The 14,487-nt window shown below is 38.5% G+C and overlaps 1 protein-coding gene and 1 long non-coding RNA gene across 10 annotated transcripts in view; both read right to left on the bottom strand.

Annotated features, from left to right (window-relative positions):
• Nucleotides 1–14,487, bottom strand: part of SNCA (synuclein alpha) — a 143,149-nt gene that overhangs the window by 95,589 nt on the left and 33,073 nt on the right.
• The window catches only part of LOC146401073 (uncharacterized), a 40,029-nt gene that overhangs the window by 21,514 nt on the left and 4,028 nt on the right, over nucleotides 1–14,487 (bottom strand). Inside the window, exon 2 of the long non-coding RNA XR_014811975.1 lies at nucleotides 1–14,487. This exon is cut by the window's left edge and continues 21,514 nt beyond it. This is a non-coding gene — a long non-coding RNA (uncharacterized LOC146401073).

The raw sequence follows: 14,487 nt of genomic DNA, 5'->3' as shown, positions 1-14,487 counted from the left end.
TTGCCCAGAAGTTAAGAGACTTGGAATGATTCCAGCCTGATAAAGAGAAAAAGACATTGAGCTAAGTGTCTAGAGTCTAAAATAGATCTGGGAAAATTATTCCTTTTAGCTTTACTGAGATTTGTCGGAGTAACTTTCACAGAGAAGGATATTCTTTTTTCCTATGATCTCAGAACACTCTGGTTCATTCTTCTATCCTCAACCTGATCATAGCGCCTGGCAATACACTAAACTTTATTAAATATTGGTTGAATATTTGATGTGAAAGGAGGGAGGTAATGTAAATAGGACTTACATAATTTGTGTGGGCTCTTTGTGTTCTCTACTTGCCTATAAAGTTACCTTTTAAATGGTTTTGCTGTTAGACTCATTACTTGCTAAAGTCTGGGGGATCACCGTCAACCTTCATTCAAAATACGATGTTTAAAAAGGCTGAAAACTAAGAATGCAAATGTGTTTCTAACGTAGATCACACAAAAGATTTGAAATGAACAGATAAAGATGTCAGGTTTTAATATCTAGACAGTAATTGGTCCTGAAAAGAAGTATTGACTCTATCAGCTTGTGTGAAATGTGTCTGAATGAAATCAAACAATGGTATTCTCCGAAATAATGCACCTTAGAAAAGCTAACATCGCTAAGTACATTATAATAGTATCATGCCAACCTTTCTTCCAGTGAGATGTAGAGAAAATAATCTATCTCTAACAGGAAAAACTCCAATGCTGTATTAACCCAGGATTGCACTTAACGTATCTTAAAACAGATTCCGTAAAATAATAAATGTGATGCTAACAAAACTAAGCATCTAGCAGTAGTCTGAAATGGAACATAGAGACAACAAGTTAAGAAAGAAATATTTAGAATTGAGAGAGACACTCATAGGTACTAATATTAAAAGCAAGCTGCAAATCAATGTGATTAAACAATATAGATACTTCATCAAAGGGGAAGGGAGGAAAGTTCCCAAAAAACATTCCATGGACATTTTCAAAAGCACATTTTACCAAATTTAATAATTAATTTTAAAAGAAGTATTGACCTTGAGGACAGCAAAAGCCATCTCTTTCTATGCATTGGGCTGATTTGGGTTCAAAGTTTGGGTTGAGAACAACTACATCAACATTTGGGGCTGAAATCATTCCACAAAAAATACAATGAATAAATCAAAGGAAATTTGGCACACTGATCCATATAACCAATTTCCCCAAAATTTTCAAGGTGGTGGGAATATGAGTTCCCAGCAAATATGCAAATGTAGGTATAAAAACATTTGGATGATTGCCAACACTGTGGCTGCTATGACCTCTTCTTTTGTAAGACAGTATGGACAGAGGCCCAACAGACTGCTCCCTGGGCTCTTCGAATCCTACGCTCTCATTTAGAAGACGGCCTTTATGCCATCTCGCTCACACAATCTTCTCTAGCATCTAGATCTGAGAGCAATGTTGCCAATTAAGAAAGAGTAGACATATGCAAAATATGCATTGGCTGTGAAACGAGTGGCCTTTACACATAATTTTCCTGTAGGTAGCATATCCATTATTTTCCTCCTTCAAAGGAAGAATTATTTTTAATCAGATCAAACATTTCAGAATTTATCTGTGGCTTTGAATGACTCTTTATGTATCGTGAAGAAAATCTCTCACACCCACAGATGCTTCCAGAAAGGATCTTCTAGATAAATCGGTCTAACCTATGGATAAAATAAGTCACAGGGCCTTTCTCTTGAAGTTTGATCAACATTCAGAGATGACTATCCTACATCATAAAAGCCAACTAGTTCTTAATGTTGGCCTCACTCCTAATAAACTCTTATTGCTGCAGGATCCCAGAAGAAATAAGTAAAAACCTCATGGTCTCAGCTGGCAAGGCTCAGAGTTCCACACAGCGGATGAGGCTGGGCAGTGACAAATGGCTTACTGTTCCTCAGTGCACAGCCCTTCTCTCCCTCTCATCTTCTAGCAAATGAACACTGTCACATTTCTTGCAGAGGAAACACCTTCCATAGCTGTCATCCCAGCATAAAAGGAAGAAGCAGGGGGAAGGTTCTTTTTCAATCTGCCTCAACATTTTATTATTTATCGATTACCATACAAAAGCCTTGAGTGTGTGTCTGGATATAAACATGGAAAGGTATCTTGGAAGGCATTACCTTCAAAGGAAACACAGAGCAGAAAGTCAGGAGTGAAAGAGCATCCCTTTGCAAGAGCTATGGGAAGCTTCCTGCCTTGCTAGTCTTAATCTTCTTTCTGGCATCTTATGCTCACCAACTGCTTAATATTGGATGCCTGTGGTTCTGCCCATCTGTCCAACAGTCATCCTAATTTATGTGGTTTACTAAGAAAATGTCTATTGCAATATGAATAATGTATAATGATAAGCAGTTCTAAAATCTCCAAGATTTATCTTTTGAGTGAAATGGTTTACTTTGTTCTTACAGCAAAAGTTTATTTTATGTATCCATGTATTGTCAACTAGAGCTGCTATAAAAGCACGGAAAAGCAAAAGCTTTCGTGGTAAGTATGAAGGGCACAAGTAATTTCATTTGAAGAGGCTCATATTCTATAGTACATCAAATTGCTAACATGCACCAAAATCACAGAGAAATCTGAAGAAGAGGATACCTCTGCTATTTTACATTCTTGCCGTTCTTTTTTTTTTTTTTTAATTAATATCAGCAATTCTGGGTAGGCAGGGTTTTTTGGTTTTATTTTTTATTTATTTATTTTTTAAGAAGACTATATCATTGACATCTGCTTTCAGAGGAAGGAAACAGTCCACATTAAATTGAATAAAACTCATTTTATGTGTCTCTCTTAAGTACTGGAAATGTGCTTGGCAGGTCTGAAGGACAGCCGGGGGCCAGTGAAGCTGGAGGGTCTTGTTCGAGGGTAATATGGGCAGGACGGGAAGCAATGAGAACTAGCTAACATCGGGCCTGTGCCCACAAGAAGGATCTGGATTCATTCTGTGTGTGGTAGGTGGCCATTGGATGGCTGAGAACAGGGGAAGGATGACTTGGTTTATTTCAAAAGAATCACTCTGGCTAGTGGAGAACAGACTACCCAGGTTGTGTGAGTGCAAGTGAGGAGATGAGTTAAGAGGTGAGGGAAGGAATGTAGGGGAAAAATGATAAAAGGCCCAGCTGGCGGGTGGCAGGGAAAAAAACCTGGAAAAGAATGGATGTTTGTATAACTGAATCACTTTGCTGTACAGCAGAAATTACCACAACATTATAAATCAACTATACGTCAATAAAATTTTTAAAAATCAAGTAAAATAAATTGAACACTGTAAATGAGGCTATCCCATTCCAGTAGAAATAAACTGGCTGTAGTAAAAAGTCTATCAAAAAAAAGTGACACTTTAACAAATTCCTGTATATTATCAGACAGGTTAACAAAAACATGGAAAATTTATTTGTAAGCTTGGGGATTTGGGCATGCTGTGGATAAAGCACACTGAAATGAGAAAGACAAAGTTTTAGGATACATGAATATAAGAAGATAAAAGCTTTCTCGGAGCCCCACATATTTATTAATCATATTTTATAATAAGATTTTGCAAGGCCCCAAATGATCAGATATACTTGCCAAAATGAGAGACCAAATAAATTATTCAATTCACTTGGGCAGAACACCCCATTACTCCTCAAAATCTTTGTTAAAATGCATTTTGAAATTTAGATGTGGAACCCAATATTATTAGATAGCAAAATAGAATTTCCAAAACGGTATTTTAATTTGGTTTGATAATTGGGATCAAGAGATATCAAGGAAAGAAATATACTGTCACCAGGTTTTTTGAGAAATAATAAGAGATGATGAGTGCTGTGATACCTCGCTCAGAGAGCGCCCTGCTTCTGACTTGAAGGGAAGAAAAGGAGATTGGGGAATAAATCTTCGAGCAAAGATGATAATATTAATAGTCTATCAGACTCCTGCACATACTCATCATGATTGACAGCCAGCCGTCAATGCCTAGAGCTCAAGAAATTGGTCTTATATACCCCTATATTTCTAAGGATGTCTGGCATCGTAGTTTACACAGAGCATGATTTTAACAGATATGGATCATCCGAATGGATGAGTAAATAAGTGACAGGATGAGCAGCAAGTTAACTATAACTGTATTTTTTCAGTACTGATGAAGAAGCTAGGACGGTTTCTTAAATAAATGGGATAGAGGCAAGCAGGAACTAGGGCACTAAGGAGGAAAATTAGACTCTACGTTCTAATTTTGGTGAAAGCAGAAGAGTGCTCAGTCACATAAATGTTGAATAGTCTAGAACACTACAAAACCATTTATTATGCTTTTGTGATGAACCTAATACATACTTGCAGGAAATTGAAAAAAGTATAAGTAATCAAAGGGAGATGTTAAAATGATGGCAATCCGTGACCCAGAAACAGTCACTCATTGCAGTGTTTCCTCTCGGGAGGTGGGGTAGATTTTTGTGGTTGGTATGATGCATGGGGAGCACTACTGCCATTTAGCAAGTAAGACCCAGGGCTGGGAAACATCTTACAGTGAAAGACAGAGCTGTCCAAAGCAAAGAATTATCTAGCTGGAAATGCAGAGTGCTTCACTAAGAAAACCCGAGAGCCTGGTACATTCCACTTCAGGTCTTTATACATACATGTAACACACACAGTTTGAAAAAAGATGAGATACACTATACAAATTGTTCACATTGATCTATAATCTGCTCTTTAGAGCATCCTTACTCTAGATCAATTATTCTTCTACACCAACATTTTGTTTTAATGGCTACACCCATGGCATATGGAAATTCCTGGGCCAGGGATTGAATCTGAGCCACAGCTGTGACCTACGCCACAGCCGCAGTGATGCCAGATCCTTTAACACACTGCCAGGCTGGGGACTGAACTGATAACTCCACCGAAATCTGAGTTACTGCAATCAAATTCTTAACTTCCTGAACCACAGTGGTAACTCCTACACCAACATTTTAATGAGTGCTCATTGAAACCACTGTATGGATCAACCATAATGCATTTAAATAAGTCCCTATTGCCAACCTTGTAGCATTTTTTAAAAATTTCATATTATAATCAATTCTGAAGTGAACATCCTTATATTTATATGCATGATCATTTACATTCTTTGAAATGAAATCACTAAGTCAAAGAATAATGCATAGTTTCAATGCTTTTAAAATAGATTTCCAACATGTCCTCAGGAATTATTCGTATCAATTTATTCTCCAACCATACTGTTGGAAAGACATCTCTGACATAAAGCTGCTGAAAAGGCAACACCCACTGAGGGTACCATAACCCCGGATAATAGCGGGTCCCTTCACTCCCCCACATAGAAGTAGAAGGTCCAGGGCCTCAAGGTTGAAAGAATGTAGGTAACTCATAAAAATTCAAGTATCAGATCCTTTCACTATTTTTCCATCAGTAAAGTATAGAAAGAATGAAGAAGAAGGGATTTTTCCAGGGAAGCAGATTTCAAGCGGAGCATTAGAGTTTGTCTTTTCCCAGACCCTCCTCTTTGGAATCATGTGGTAACTCACAAGGTCAGGGATGTCTGTGAGCAGGAACAGCAGCATCTCATTCCCTGGCGGGATGCTGCCTGAGGCTTCCTGGTGCTAATGGCGTGTGAGCCATACAGTGATGTATGACGCTGGAGAGTTCAAGGTCCATCTCCAATAACCCTGCAGACCCTGACTCCTAAGAGTTAAGGCTGAGGTGGGAGAGATTCCTAGGTTTCCCTTGGGTCCAGATCAAGTCTTGGAAAAGAAGTGTTGGCAGGGGCAGGCCAGTCTAAATGTGGAGGATAAAGGCAGTGATAAAGGAGCATGGCTGTCCCAGATCCCAGAGGTGAGGAGGGACCAGCCGGGCACCTTTAGACCAGAGTGCACCACATCTGAGAATCATCCAGGACACTAGTTGCCATCTAGAATGAAAACCAGACAGACCCCATCAAGAGCCAAGACCTTCCTGCCCAATTCCTCATCCTTTCCCCCTTGACAGACCTAGTATCCCATTTCAAGCAAACTTGGGGAGAGGGACTTGCTTCTGCTAAGCTCTGGCCACTAATAAATCTTAAATTTCATTGAATATTTATATAATGAATCTTTTAGACTGAAAGTAACTAAAACGAGATTCCATACAGGGCCTTAAAGATTAAATGAGGCCTTAGTGCTTATCATGAAAGCGCCAACGTCAGATGAGTTTGGAATCGTTCCTCTTCTGCAGTAGCTCCCATTCTAGAAAGTTCTGACATGAAAAGTTAGCTTGAGCAGAAGCTCTCTGGCCTCCTTCCCTTCAGTGGACTTCCTTGCCTTCCAGTATAAGGGAAAGGAAACGAGAAAATGCTTCAGCCCATTTTCACAGTTGCACACTACTCAGACCTGCCCCTATGTATGTCAACAGGGAGTTTTGTCCAGATTCTGTATAAAAGCTTCAGGTGAACAAGAGTCCTTTCTTCAGCCTCGTCCCAAAGGATTTTTATAGACAATGGCTATAAAAGAACAGGATTTGTATATGGATTGCTGAGTCCTGATACTCTCTCTAAATACCTCTAATCCAGAATCAAAAACCAAGTCTTATTAAGAGAAAGAAAGAGGGAATAGGGACAGTTTCCGTTAGACTTGCATTTCAAACCCGTGTCCCTCGGAACACCCAGAACTACGTGTCATGGGTCTGGCATCAAGGAAGCATTAGGAAAAATTGCAGATGCACCCCTACCACAAGATATCACAGCTCCAGCTTTTCTTCAGTTTAAAATAGAAACCTTTTAACTTTGTTTACCCCAAATTGTTTCTTTCCAGTTATAATGTGTATGGAATACTCAGTGGAACCACAGTGGCAAAATCTAATGAAAAATAATGGTAATATGACTTTATTGAGCTAATTAAAGAGATTATTCAGTGAATGGTCTTTACCCTTTTCTTGTTTACAATATGCTTGTTAAATAGCATCAAAACATAAACAAATATGGAAGAGACATTCTACAATCACACATCTAACACAACTCAGAAAATGCAGGCTCTTCTTAACAAAATGTTTTAACTGTACAATGAATTATAGTTGCTTGTTTACCTGATGTCTGCAATATCTAATTTCATTCACACTCTGTCTCTGTGCAGTGGCTGGCCAGTTACAGACAAGCAGGTTTGGTTTAGAAAGGTTAAATAAGTTGCCAGAGGTCTGGCAATGCGCAATGGAACAAACTGGCCTAAAATTCAAGCCGTTAGACACAGATTCAAAATGTTTTAAACTCATTTAATCCAATGCTTTCATTTCACAGATGAGAAAATCTGTGCTCTGAGCAGTGAGATGACATTTTCCAGCACAGGGAGAGGGAAGATCAGCTTTGTGTTCCCTAAGATAAAAGGGATGCCCTCTACACTATGCCATGCTTCTCCTGTATCTGACCAAATCCAGTGGTGTGGGTAAACCAGGAACCCGGAAAAGATAGAGGCCAGCTGGCTCTCATGGTGGGTCAAGTAACAGACAAAGAGCAGCTTTGGTCAGAACTCTTGAGATCTGCCTTCGGTTCAGACACACATGTTAGTTTTGTCAGTTTCCCTTTGCAGGAAGAATACCATAGAAGAAAGATCTTTACTAGAAGCAGCTAATGGTATTTAGTGGAGCCTGTTATTTTTAAAGGGCCCTATTTTACATGTGTCATAATATTAGAAATTAAAGATTAAATTAAAAAAAAGGGAGTTCCTGTTGTGGCTCTTTGGGCGAATCTGACTAGGAACCATGAGGTTGCAGGTTCGATCCCTGGCCTTGCTCAGTGGGTTAAGGATCTGGCATTGCTGTGAGCTCTGGTGTAGGTTGCAGACATGGCTGGGATCACACATTGCTGTGGCTCTGGTGTAGGCCAACACCTGGAGCTCCATTTCGACTGCTAGCCTGTGAACTTCCATTTGCCATGGGCCATGGTTGCGTGCTGCCGCCCCCCGCCCCCCCCCCACAAAAAAGGGAAGAAAGCAAGAAAGAAAAAAGAAATTAAAGATGAGGCATTTTTAATTCCATTATATACCCAAACTCAGTGACACTTCTCTTAAGTAGGAAGCGCATACCTTTTCCTAGTCCCCTCGATTGTAAATAATCCACTGAGTGAAAATTGGGGCTTTAACGCAAAACTGTAGGTACCTACTCAGAAAACCCACATGGCATGCAAAAGGATCATGTATAACAAAAGGTCTATTTTCTGCTTTTTTGAGAATTCCCAACAATCAAATAGGATAATATGTAGTACTTGTGAACTGGAAATGATTTGCTAATATGGTTTCTCAGACGTACATCAATCCCTTGTAAACATACATTCTCTCTGTTTTTTGTTTTGTTTTTGCTTTTTTTTTTTTTTTGCTTTTTAGGGCCACACCCATGGCATATGGAGGTTCCCAGGCTAGGGGTCTAATCAGAGCTGTAGCTGCCGGCCACAGCAACAGCCACAGCAATGCGGGATCCAAGCTGTGTCTGTGACCTATACCACAGTTCATGGCACTGCCAGAACGTTAACTCCCTGAGCAAGGCCTGGGATCAAACCCACAACCTCATGGTTCCTAGTCTGATTCATTTCCACTGCATCACAACAGGACTCCGTATTTGATTTCCTTAAATTATAAATTCACATTATGCTTCACAATCCACAAAGCTGCAACTGAATTCATTCTTATTGAGTTCCAAATAAATTTATCACACTTCGTTGTGAAGAACACAAAAGAAAAATGAAAGTGCCTACCTTGAATTAGGAAGATACTAAATATATATATATTCCTTCTTTTAATTTTTTATTAATTCATTCAATTGTTTATTTATTCAACAAACATAATTTGTTTCAGTGTTCTTTGTATTAATGTACACTATGGCCTTAACAGAATTAAATACTACTTTTGGAATTTCCAAAATATCTGTTTAGTGATACTAGAATTACCTGGTGAAGAGGAATATTTAAATTGTAAATTAAATATACAAATATTTTGGTAAACTTTTAATAAAGTTTCTTATAAAAGAATGACCTCATATTTGAGCTGGCAAACTATTCATTTTCCCTCACAGAAAAACAATAGATTGGAGTTCCCGTCGTGGCGCAGTGGTTAATGAATCCGACTAGGAACCATGAGGTTGCGGGTTTGGTCCCTGCCCTTGCTCAGGGGGTTAATGATCCAGCATTGCCGTGAGCTGTGGTGTGGGTTGCAGATGCGGCTCGGATCCCGCATTGCTGTGGCTCTGGCGTAGGCCGGTGGCTACAGCTCCGATTCAACCCCTAGCCTGGGAACCTCCATATGCCGCGGGAGCGGCCCAAGAAATAGCAACAATAACAACAACAAAAGACAAAAAGACAAAAAAAAAAAAAAAAAAAAAAAGAAAGAAAAGAAAAACAATAGATTGATGAGATATATCCCCCAACTCTAGTTGCTATAATTATTTTATTTCATGCAAAACAGTTGGCATCTTATTTCTGTTCCTTTGAATTCAAGTAAATATATTTTGTTCTAGATTTGTGTGTATTTTAAATGCTCCAAAGACTAGGACCTCTTTTTCTACTGATTCTTGGTAAAACAAACACCACTATCAAATATCTCCCTGAAAATTTGGAAACTAAAAGCCTTTATTTGAAGGGACAAAAAAATCAAATTATTCTTACCTTATAGGGACACACAAGTTGATTACTACTGAAGTCTGGAGTAAGATCATCGTATGTCATAGTAAATAAACACATCTTATTCCTCTTACTCCTGCCACTTAAAATTATTAATGCTATTTTTCCAGGTTTTCCATTGGATTACAAATTTAAATATGGCTCAGATGGCAATAGAGGTTTTTAAACACCTAAGTTTGAAATCATCTGACATATAATAGTACCTGGTTAATGAAACACTATCAAAAATAGCACATCATCTTTGCCTATAAAGGGATGGTAGCAATAGATGTTCACCACACACACGATGAAAATTAGTTCACAAAAAAGCATGGGCACTGCTCTCACAGTGCATTCAGCAGAATTTTCATCTATGTTAAGCATTTATGGAGGAATAAACCAATTGCACAAATATGATTTAGAGCTGTTTGTTAGTGTGCCTTGAAGCAGTTCTATCACACACTTTCTGTAACATATTTCTCTAATGAACAAAGCTATTGTCAAAATCGGTTCTCTGAAGACTGAAATTGAATTTCTAGCCATATATATATTACGGGAATGTAATGTTTACAAATTATTAACCACCAATCCTAGGATTCAGGTGAAAGTGTTATGTTTCTGTGTCTAAACAGCTAAAATATTGTGGCTCTTATCTCTATGCGTGTGAGGTGATTTCACAGTCTACTGGCAAAAACAAAATTTAAAGTACAATATTAAGAAGATAAGTCTCTCTCATTTCTAACAGAAAGCATTTTTCTTTCCTATGATGGAATTATATTTGTTACAAATAACTGTTCTCAAAGACCAGAGATACCTCTTTCTCCCAGGAGTAAGTACATCAGTTATCCTACCTGGACTGCACGTTTCTTAAACGCAGGAGCCATTCATGGGTTATTCACCTCTGCATTCCCTATAGTGCACAGCAGAGTGTCCAGAACACAAAGCACCCATTCCACTACTGAATGCTATTGAACGTATTTATGCTATCGAATCTTAATGAAAATGTAACTGTAAGCCTACAACTTTACATATAATTGTAGTGCACTTTCCCACTACTGATCTCATGAGATTAAAGGTCATTAGGAATCATAATTCAACCCTCCTAAACCCAGTGAAATAGTACTAGATGCAGAGAAAGTCCATCATAGTAGATGAGCTTCTAAGGGGTGACAGTTTAAGTTACCATCACATTAGTCCACTTCTGTGTAAGTATAGAATGTTGACTTTTACATACCACACTGCAAAATATTACTGGTTATATACATTTTGAAACAAATCAATTAGGTCAATGAGGATTTATCTTTAATTACATTATGGTTTAAGGTAAGATTAGAATGATATTAAAAGTATACACTATACCCACCACATATACAATCTGAGTGCTGCATTTTGCCACAGAGATTTTTGGTTTAGGTTTAAATATAACTAACAGTCAGGATGGTTATCTTTTAGGGTCAAGCACAAGGCAAGTGTGAAACTTCTAATTATTTGAGGCAATATATTCTATCAATCATTACTAATCATTTAAGGAAAAAAATTACTGTAATTGAAAATGTTTGACCAATCTTTACATCTCTTAACTAACTTCTTATAAATGGTATTAAGATCATGTCTGTGATATGTATATCCTTCTTCAAAGAAATCTGAAAGCGTGCGAATGAGATTTGGCTTATTTGTGAATGAGTTAGCTAATGGCGACATTTGTCATCTGATTAATCATTTATTCAGAAGGTCTGTAATACTCAAGTATTTAAAAATAAATTTGCAGAGATGGGATTAAGATGGCAGAATAGAAGGATCAGAGCTCAACTTCTCTCCTAAAAACAACACAATGGAATCACAACCAAATGCTCAGCAATCTTCAACTAATGGACCACAAACTTTCAAAAAGATACCCTACTCCAGAAGAAAAAGAGGATTCCACATCAAGAGGTAGGAGGGGCGATACATGATATAAGCAACCCATACCTCCCAGGTGGAAAGCCCCACAGACTGGAGAGTAACTGTCTCACAGAGACTCACCTACAGGAGTGAGGATTCTGAGCCCCATGTCAAGACCCCATGCCTGGGGATCTGGCATTGGGAGAAAGAGACCCCGGAGCATCTGGCATTGAAGGCCAGTGGGGCTTGTGCGCAGGAGCTCCATGGGACTGGAGGAAATGGAGACCCATTCTTAAAAGGCACGCACAGACTTTTACACTCACTGGGTCCCAGGGCAAAGCAAAGTGTCCATAGGAATCTGGGTCAGACCTGACTGCCCTTCTTGGAGGACCTCCCGGGAAAAAAGGGGGTGAATGTGTCTTGTCGTGGGGAAAGGCCAATGGAAGCAAAGTTCTTGGGAATATTCATCAGGCTGCATTTTTCTGGAGGTGGCCATTTTGGGAAAATCTGGCCCCACCCATCAGCTCTCAGAAGCCCCAGGCCAAACAACAATCCAGGTGGGATCACAGCCCTGCCCATCACTAAACAGGCTGCCTAAAGACCCCCCAGGCACAAAGCCACCTCTAATCTCACCCAGAGACAATGCCCCATCCACCAGAGGGATAGGAATCAGCTCCACCTACCAGTGGGCAGGCATCATTCCCTCCCATCAGGAAGCCTACAGCAAGACCCCTTATCAATTTCAGCCACAAGGGGGGCAGGCATCAGACGTAAGAGAGGCTACAACTCTATTATCTGTAAAAAGGTCACCACACCAAAAACCTATAACAATGAAAAGACAGAGAACTATAACTTAGATGAGGGAGAAAGCAAAAAACCCAGAAAATCAGCTAAGTGATGAGGAGATTCTCAGGCTCCAGGAAAAAGACTTTAGACTGTTGATGCTAAAGATGATTCAAGACATTGGAAATAAACTGGAGGCAAAGATGGATAATTTATAGGAAACACTGAGCAAAGAGATACAAGATATAAAACTTAAGCAAGAAGAGATGCAAAATATAAGAACTGAAATAAAAAATTCATTAGAAGCAGCCAACAGCAGAATACAGGAGGCAGAAGAATAAATAAGTGAGGTGGAGGACAGATTAGTGGAAATCATGGATGTGGAATGGAAAAGAGATGAAAGATTGAAAATAAATGAAGAGAGTCTCAAAGAGCTCTGGGACAACATTAAATCCACCAACATCCATATTATAAGGGTGCCGGAAGAAGAAGAAAGAGAGAAAGGGACAGAAAAAAATATTTGAAGAGATAAGAGCCGCAAACTTCCCTAACATGGGAAAGGAACCACTTACTCAAATCCAGGAAGTGAACAAGTACGATATAAGATAAACCCAAGGAGGAACACCCTGAGACACATATTAATCAAACTGACCAAAATTAAAGACAAAGAGAAAATATTGGAAGCAGGTAAGGAAAAGAAACAAATAACATACAAATAACACAAGGTTATCAGTGGACTTTTCAGCTCAAACTCTGCAGGCCAGAAGGGAGTGCCATGATATACTTAATGTTATGAAAGGAAAAAAACCTCCAACCAGGATTACTCTACCCAGCAACACTCTCATTCAGATATGAAGGAGAAATCAAAAGCTTTATAGATAAGCAAATCTAGGAGAATTCATCAACACTAAACCAGCTTTACAACAAAATACTCAAGGAACTTCTCTAAGCAGAAAAGAAAAGGCCACAACAGGAAACAAAAATACTGCAATTGACAAGGGTCACCAGTAAAGGTATATATACAGTAAAGATATGAAATCATCCACGCACAATTATGCCACCAAAATCAGAAATTGTGAGGAGGGTATAAATGCAGGAAACTGGAGACACACTTGCAATTAAGAGACCAACAAATTAAAACTATCTCACATTCATACACACACACACACTCTTATATCAAAACTCCAGAGTAACTGCAAACCAAAAATCTACAATAGATACACAAACAAATAAGAAAAATCAACTCAAATACAACACTGAAGATAGTCATCAAACCAAAAGAGGAGAGAACAAGAGAAGGGAAGAAAAAAGAGCCACAAAAACAAATCCAAAGCAACTAATAAAATGGCACTAAGAACATACATAATAATTACCTTAAATGTTAGTGGACAAAATGACCCAAAAAAAGACATAGACTGGCTGAATGGATACAAAAACAAGACCACATATATATGCTGTCTTAAAGAGACCCACTTCACTTCTACGGACACATATAAATTGAAAGTGAGAGGATGGAAGAAAATATTCCACGCAAACAGGAATCAAAAGAAACTTGGAGTAGCAATACTCATATCAGACAAAATAGACCTTAAAATGAAGAATATTTTACAAGGAAGGTCACTACCTAATGATGAAAGGATCAATCCAAGAAGAAGACATAACAGTTTTAAATATCTCTGCACCCAAAATAGGTTCACCACAATAAATAAGGCAACTGCTAACAACCTTAAAAGGACAAATGGTCAATAACACAATAATATTGGGGGACTTTAACACCCCACCTACAGCAATGGACAGATCATCCAGACAGAAAATCAATAAGGAAACACAGGCCCTGAAGGAAGCAGTAGACCAGATCAACTTAATAGATATTTATAGGACATTCCATCCAAAAGCAACACAATACATATTTTTCTCAAGTCCATGTGGAACATTCTCTAAGATTGATCACATCCTGGGCTACAAATCAGCCTTGGTAACTTTAAGAAAATTGAAATCATATCAAGCATGTTTTCTAAACACAATGGTATAGGACTGGAAATCAACAACAAGAAAAAAACGGCAAAAAACACAAACATGTGGAGACAAAACAACATGCTACCAAACAACCAATGGATCACTGAAGAAATCAAAGAGGAAATGAAAGAATACCTAGAGGCAAATGACAACAAAAGTAAGTCACTTCAAAAC

This window comes from Sus scrofa, chromosome 8 (genome assembly GCF_054392235.1).
Source record: "Sus scrofa isolate SSC_HxYL_T2T_F1_AM1 chromosome 8, Sscrofa_HxYL_maternal_Yorkshire_Landrace_v2.0, whole genome shotgun sequence".
Taxonomy (NCBI): Eukaryota; Metazoa; Chordata; class Mammalia; order Artiodactyla; family Suidae; genus Sus; species Sus scrofa.
This window is presented reverse-complemented; position numbering and strand designations above follow the sequence as displayed.